Source organism: Bombina bombina, chromosome 6, assembly GCF_027579735.1.
Source record: "Bombina bombina isolate aBomBom1 chromosome 6, aBomBom1.pri, whole genome shotgun sequence".
Taxonomy (NCBI): domain Eukaryota; kingdom Metazoa; phylum Chordata; class Amphibia; order Anura; family Bombinatoridae; genus Bombina; species Bombina bombina.
Window position 1 is genome coordinate 915,029,308 of NC_069504.1, and position 8,170 is coordinate 915,037,477.

The window sequence follows — 8,170 nt, forward strand, 5'->3', positions numbered from 1 at the left end:
ATTTTTACAAAGGTTCTGGGGTCTCTTCTGGAGGTCCTAAGACCACGGGGCATAGCAGTGGCCCCTTACCTAGACGACATCCTGATACAGGCGTCAATCTTCCAAATTGCCAAATCTCATATGGACATAGTGTTGGCATTTCTGAGGTCGCATGGGTGGAAAGTGAACGAGGGAAAGAGTTCTCCTTCCTAGGAACTCTGATAGATTCTGTAGAAATGAAAATTTACCTGACTGAGTCCAGGTTATCAAAGCTTCTAAATTCCTGCCGTGTTCTTCACTACATTCCGCGCCCTTCGGTGGCTCAGTGCATGGAAGTGATCGGCTTAATGGTAGCGGCGATGGACACAGTGCCATTTTCGCGCCTACATCTCAGACCGCTGCAATTATGCATGCTCAGTCAGTGGAATGGGGATTACACAGATTTGTCCCCTCTGCTAAATCTGGATCAAGAGACCAGAGATTCTCTTCTCTGGTGGCTATCTCTGGTCCATCTGTCCAAAGGTATGGCCTTTCGCAGGCCAGATTGGACAATTGTAACAACAGATGCCTGCCTTCTAGGTTGGGGTGCAGTCTGGAATTCCCTGAAGGCTCAGGGATCGTGGACTCAGGAGGAGAAACTCCTCCCAATAAATATTCTGGAGTTAAGAGCAATATTCAATGCTCTTCTAGCTTGGCCTCAGTTAGCAACCCTGAGTTTCATCAGATTTCAGTCGGACAACATCACGACTGTGGCTTACATCAACCATCAAGGTTGGACCAGGAGCTCCCTTGCGATGTTAGAAGTCTCCAAGATAATTCGCTGGGCAGACACTCACTCTTGCCATCTATCAGCGATCCATATCCCAGGTGTAGAGAACTGGGAGGCGGATTTTCTAAGTCGTCAGACTTTTCATCCGGGGGAGTGGGAACTCCATCCGGAGGTGTTTGCTCAATTGGGGCACACCAGAATTGGATCTCATGGCGTCTCGCCAGAACGCCAAGCTTCCTTGTTACGGATCCAGGTCCAGGGACCCAGAAGCGACGCTGATAGATGCTCTAGCAGCACTGTGGTTCTTCAACCTGGCTTATGTGTTTCCACCGTTTCCTCTGCTCCCTCGACTGATTGCCAAAATCAAACAGGAGAGAGCATTGGTGATCTTGATCGCGCCTGCGTGGCCACGCAGGACCTGGTATGCAGACCTGGTGGACATGTCATCCTTTCCACCTTGGCTTCTGCCTTTGAGACAAGACCTTCTACTACAAGGTCCTTTCAATCATCCAAATCTAATTTCTCTGAGACTGACTGCCTGGAGATTGAACGCTTGATTTTATCAAGGCGTGGCTTCTCCGAGTCAGTAATTGATACCTTAATACAGGCACGAAAGCCTGTAACCAGGAAAATCTACCATAAGATATGACGCAAATATCTTCATTGGTGTGAATCCAAGAATTACTCATGGAGTAAGGTTAGGAATCCTAGGATTTTGTCCTTTCTCCAAGAGGGTTTGGATAAAGGATTATCAGCTAGTTCTTTAAAGGGACAGATTTCTGCTCTGTCTATCCTTTTGCACAAGCGTCTGGCAGAGGTTCCAGACGTCCAGGCATTTTGTCAGGCTTTGGTTAGAATTAAGCCTGTGTTTAAACCTGTTGCTCCTCCATGGAGCTTAAACTTGGTTCTTAAGGTTCTTCAAGGAGTTCCGTTTGAACCCCTTCATTCCATTGATATCAAACTTTTATCTTGGAAAGTTCTGTTTTTGATGGCTATTTCCTCGGCTCGTAGAGTCTGAGTTATCGGCTTTACAATGTGATTCTCCTTATCTGATTTTCCATACAGATAAAGTAGTTCTGCGTACAAAACCTGGGTTTTTACCTAAGGTAGTTTCCAACAAGAATATCAATCAAGAGATTGTTGTTCCATCATTGTGTCCTAATCCTTCTTCAAAGAAGGAACGTCTTTTACATAATTTGGACGTAGTCCGTGCTTTAAAGTTTTACTTACAAGCGACTAAAGATTTTTGTCAAACATCTTCCCTGTTTGTTGTTTACTCTGGACAGAGGAGAGGTCAAAAGGCTTCGGCAACCTCTCTTTCTTTTTGGCTACGGAGCGTAATACGCTTAGCCTATGAGACTGCTGGACAGCAGCCCCCTGAAAGGATTACAGCTCATTCTACTAGAGCTGTGGCTTCCACCTGGGCCTTTAAAGCGGCGACTTGGTCTTCGCTTCATACCTTTTCAAAATTTTACAAATTTGATACTTTTGCTTCTTCGGAGGCTATTTTTGGGAGAAAGGTTCTACAGGCAGTGGTCTCTTTCGTTTAAGTACCTGCCTTGTCCCTCCCTTCATCCTTGTACTTTAGCTTTGGTATTTGTATCCCACAGGTAATGGATGATCCGTGGACTGGATATACCTAACAAGAGAACATAATTTATGCTTACCTGATAAATGTATTTCTCTTGTGGTGTATCCAGTCCACGGCCCGCCCTGTCCTTTTAAGGCAGGTCTAAATTTTAAACTACAGTCACCACTGCACCCTATGGTTTCTCCTTTCTCTGCTAGTTTCGGTCGAATGACTGGATATGGCAGTGAGGGGAGGAGCTATATAGCAGCTCTGCTGTGGGTGATCCTCTTGCAACTTCCTGTTGGGAAGGAGAATATCCCACAAATAATGGATGATCCGTGGACTGGATACACAAGAGAAATACATTTATCAGGTAAGCATAAATTATGTTTTTCAGGTTCCAGTCGATTTCAAAGATGTCAGTGACTTACATCAATCATCAGTAAGGAACGAGGAGTTCCTTAACGATGGTAGAGGTATCCAAATTAATTCAGTGGGCAGAGGCCTTTTCTTGTTGCCTATTGGAGATCCACATCACAAGGGGTGGAACAACTGGGCTGATTTTCTGAACAGGTAGACCTTTCTTCCGGGAGTGGGAACTCCATACGGAAATGTTCTCCAGATTTTTCTTTCGTTTGCTTTTTTCCCTCGGTCATTGCTTGAATCAAGCAGGAGAGTGTTTCGGTGATCCTCATAGCACCGGCTTCGCCTCGTAGGATTTGGTTTGGAGATCTGGTGGACATCTCATCTCTGCCACCTGGGAGACTTCTGTTGGGCCCCTCCCTCATCCAAGTTTGGTTTATCTGAAACTGACTGCTTGGAGATTGAACAATTAATATTATCCAAGCAATGTTTTTCTAACTCGATTATTGTGACCATGTCTTAGGCTAGTAAGCCTGTCTCTGGACAATTTTTCCTAAGATATGGCGTTAATATCTTTTTTTGGTGTGCATCCATGGGCTTCTCATGGAGTATAGTTAGGATTCTTGGTATTTTGTCTTTTCTCCAAGAGGGTTTGGAGTAAGGTTTATCGTCTATTTCCCTAAAGGGTCAAATCTCTATCGTTGTTTATTTTATTTTTAGACATTTGGCGGATGTCCCAGATGTACAATCATTTGGTCATACCTTGGTTGGGATCGGACCTGTGTTCAATCCGGTTACTCCTCCATGGAGTCTGGATTTAGTTCTCAGTTCTTCTAGAGGCTCTGTTTAAGCTTATGCATTCCTTACATATTAAGTTATCTGGGAATGTCTTATTTCATGTTGCTCTCTGGCGTAGCTTATTAGCTACCACTCCTAGTTGAGTTTATCTCTTTCCACGGGTACTGTGCATTTAATGGAGAGTCTCAGAGCTCCCGACATTACAGTATCAGTCTCCTTATCTTGATTTTCCATGCAGATAAGGTAGTTCTCCGTACTAATTTAGGATTTCTTCCTACGGTGGTTTTCTGATCGGAACAATACTCAGGAAATTATTTTTTTCTTGTGTCCTAATCCTTCTTTCAGAAGGTAAAGACTTCTGCGCAATTTGGACGTGGTCAGTGCTTTAAGGTTTTACCTGCAGGCTACTAAGGACTAGCTTCAGTCTTCTTTGTGGTTTTCTCAAGAAAACGCATGGGACAGAAAGCTACGGCTGCTTTCCTTTTCTAACTTCGGTCAAATGACTGGAGTGGGAGGGAAGGGAGGAGCTATATATAGCAGCTCTGCTGTGGTGCTCTTTGCCTCCTCCTGCTGACCAGGAGGTGAATATCCCACAAGTAAGGATGAAATCCGTGGACTCATCGTGTCTAAAAAGAAACAAATTTATCAGGTAAGCATAAATTCTTTTTTTGTGGTGTATTTAATTAAGGTTCTCTGTTTAAGTATTTTTTGTGTTTAAACACTTTATTATTTGCCTACCGCATACTGGTTCTCTCCCCATTTCTTTTAAATATTAGTTCCTTAGAAGCTAGATCCTCTGACCACTTTCCTGCTAATATTTAGTGTGTTGTTTTGAAAGCTTATTGATATATACCCCCTGCTCAGCTTTGCAGTTCCTATATGGATCATTTATTGCATCTTTTTCTTTCTCTCTTTTTCTTTCTCTCTTTTTCTTTCTCTCTTTTTCTCTCTCTCTTTTTCTCTCTCTCTTTTTCTCTCTCTCTTTTTCTCTCTCTCTTTTTCTCTCTCTCTTTTTCTCTCTCTCTTTTTCTCTCTCTCTTTTTCTCTCTCTCTTTTTTCTCTCTCTCTTTTTCTCTCTCTCTTTTTCTCTCTCTCTTTTTCTCTCTCTCTTTTTCTCTCTCTCTTTTTCTCTCTCTCTTTTTCTCTCTCTTTTTCTCTCTCTTTTTCTCTCTCTTTTTCTCTCTCTCTTTTTCTCTCTTTTTTTCTCTCTCTTTTTTTCTCTTTTTCTCTCTCTCTTTTTTTCTCTCTCTCTTTTTCTCTCTCTCTCTTTCTCTCTCTCTCTCTCTCTCTCTTTTTCTCTCTCTCTCTCTCTCTCTCTTTTTCTCTCTCTCTCTCTCTTTTTCTCTCTCTCTCTCTTTTTTTCTCTCTCTCTCTCTTTTTTTCTCTCTCTCTCTCTCTCTCTCTTTTTCTCTCTCTCTCTCTCTCTTTCTCTCTCTCTCTCTCTTTTTCTCTCTCTTTTCTAATAGAAAATATATAACCTAATTAAGGAATTATTTTGTCCTGCCCTCATTACTCCTAAACTGCACATCTTGAGCATTAGTTTTCCAGGAGTAATGATTCACCACCTTTATGAAAGAAAATATAATTTATACTTGCCTGATAAATACATTTCTTTTATGGTGGTGAAAATCCTCAAGACCCACCCATTTTTTGATAGATATTTTTTTTTCCCCCTCCCTGCTCCTTTTTTTCTTGCTCTTATACTTTCCTACCCTTCTTCTTGCTTGGCTATAGTCAGACTAGTTTCCAGTAAAGTGGGAGGGCTTTGTTTAGTGCAATCTTTGGCCCTCCTAGTGGTCAGGAGATTTCACAAGAGTAATGGCTTGTGGAGACTCGCCACAATGAAATTAATTTATATCAGGTAAGCAAAAATTATATTTTCATGTAAGTTTTGTATATATAAAATATGTTGTATAAGAGACTACCGTCTTTAAACTGTCAATTTTTTCTTAAAGCACTCAAGCTAGCTTTTATCTCCTTTAACATTACATATATAGTTTTGTATCAAAGAAAAGTCTCCTATTTTTCTCAGTTATTTGTAATTCAAATGTTATATTTTAGTGAACTAAATTTCTTTCTTGCTGTCATTATATAACCATGTATAGTTGTGGCACCAGGTACTACTGAGTCTGTTCACAAGTACAGTGTATATGAGTCTGATGTCACATGATACAGGAGGCCCTCAAAGTGGGAAAAAAATTGAGATTTGTTAGAAAATCATCTGCTGGTTTAAAATTCAGAGTAAGTGCTTTTGCACTGTCTCTTAATTATTTACTTGTTAATTATGCAATTCTATTTTTAATGGTCCGTTTTTGTGTTTTTGTTTTTTTAGGGCTTAACTCTCTTGAACTACTGGATATGTGGATTCTGAAAGAAGTTTGTTCGCAACTAACTGTTGGAACTGGTTAACAATGCCATGTAGATGCAAAGCAGAACGTTTTAATCCATAACTGTTCTATTTTTTCGTCTATCTCTTGGCTGCCTTGATGGCATTTACAACTGTTTATCTTGAAGACGAAACTAGAAATTCTGTATAGTCACTGCATTGAAAAATCCAAAGCTTATAATGTAAATTGTGCATAGAAAAAACTGAACATTTTTTTTCCGGATGTAATGTCAAGAAAAGGACTTGACTTCTGATATTGCTTTGCACTTCGTCTGTGACTTTCAAGATAAACATTCTCCAGTGATGTTTGGGTGCCAAACACATATCCTATTGTACAGTGTGTTTTGCTTTGTTGCTTCACCTATAAGACAATATAGTAAATGCCTTTTTGTTTAGTAAATGTGTATGTATGGTAAAAAACAAAAAACAAACAAAAATTAATTCACCTGTACACGAAAACATCCTCTGTTCAATGATTGCTTCTAATTGCAGATATTTGTTTAAACGTGTAGTAACCTTGTAAATTTTCTTTTTTTCATAATATGTAGAGGTGGTGTCTCATAATCAGTGTAAACAATTTTGGCATAAGTATATGATTCGAATGCAATGCACAACCTAATAACCATTCTGTGCTAAGAGGGAGGACCCTCCAAATATAAATTAATTGCAGGACTTCCTTGCCAATAACACAAAGGGTTACAATCTTAAAAAAAAAAAAAGATAAAATGTCCTTTTTGGATAAACGAGGGGCGTACAGTATTCCATTGTAATTTTAAAGAGAAAATACAGGTTTTAACTGTAATTTCCAAACTTTTTAAATACTAAAATGTTTAATTTATGTCTTCTACCTAATATGTGCCACAGTATTTGTAGTAAATCTTTTTTTTTTTTTTTTTTTCCCCCCTTATTTATTTATGTGATTACACTTGTGGTGGGTTGAGGTACCTCTGAGTTAGACTGCTGCTTCGATTACACTCTGAACTTACTAAAACTTTCTGTGGTATCATACATTTAAAAAGTAAACTGATAATCTAGATCTCTGCAGCTTGAAATACTTTTACTGAAAGATTAAGTCACTTGGATGTGGCAGAAGTATTACACTATTCCCTTAATATGTAAATTCCTCATTAAAAACCAAAATCTTTTTTGGTTACCCTGTAGCCTTTGCAGAATGAGAATGCACTAGAGTGTAATGGAACAATATTTGTACAGTATGATCACAGTGGTTCGAAGAATGTATATAAGCACAAATATGTAAAATGAAATATCCGATCTGTTAAGCTTTTTTTGTTCAGGTATGTGAAGTGTGAAAGTGCTTTGCTCATTTAATGTGTAACTCTGGGTTAATTAGCTTTTGCGTGAAGTCACCCACCAAAGTAAATTAAAAAAGCACATTTAAAGAGTAACCAATAACTTATATACCCATCATCCTTAATCCCACAGACATTTGAATTCTTTGTTTTTCTTTAACACTATTTCATGGTTTCCCTTGTGGGAGGAAATGGCTTGGTGTATGTTTTTTAAAAAAAAACAAACAAAACAACAACTCATGTATTTAAGAAAGATTAAAATGCGTTTGTTAAAGGTGCTTATTTCTATTTACTCCAAATAGATATAAAATGTGTAAATTTAATAAAATATTCCCCTATCTGTTGTTACAAATGTGGTGTTCCTAATAAAATGTGTTATTTTATCCATGGCTGAGAGCAAAATACATGTGTTTCCTTGGGACATGGTATTTGATCCTAGTCTAAATTTTGTGAATGTGTTCCGAATGACCTCCAGGTGAACTTTGGTACCCAAGAAATTCCCAAGATTCTTAAACCCATTCTGAGTTCTGTACAGCACATGTACATTAAAGCTCTATAATGATTTTAATTACTGGGGTATTCTAAGTGGCTCCTTTAATTATGTATGCTGGCTATCTAAGCATTTCTGTATGAACAGCTAAGTGAAACTGTACAGATATTGTTTATGATGAAGCTTTGTACTGTGGAATGTGCTTAATAAAAAAAATGGCTAAATCACTATTTTAGTAAGTCTTTCCCTATTAAAATGTATGACTTGCAATTGTTTTAGTTTAAATTATTAAAAAATAAACACCTCTTGTTTGGATGTATTAGTGAAGTATATAACCTCATACCTTCTTTGTGTAGTTGGAACCCTCTCACAGAAGTCTTCAGGGTGCCTCCCTCTATTCAATTTTTTTTTCTTTGATTCTGTTTCAGTTCTATTTCTACCTATTACAGAATGACAGTGTAGTGTGCTTGGTGCATCAGTGAAGATAATTTTAATACTTAAGCTC

General features: G+C 38.7%; 1 protein-coding gene across 3 annotated transcripts in view; it reads left to right on the top strand.

Annotated features, from left to right (window-relative positions):
* Positions 1-7,893, top strand: part of FBXW11 (F-box and WD repeat domain containing 11) — a 240,270-nt gene extending 232,377 nt beyond the window's left edge. For all 3 annotated transcript variants that reach the window (XM_053718555.1, XM_053718556.1, XM_053718557.1), the window contains one exon: positions 5,812-7,893. The gene's annotated coding sequence lies outside the window, so the exon portion shown is untranslated. The remainder of the gene's footprint in view (positions 1-5,811) is intronic.
* The last annotated feature ends 277 nt before the right edge of the window (positions 7,894-8,170 follow it).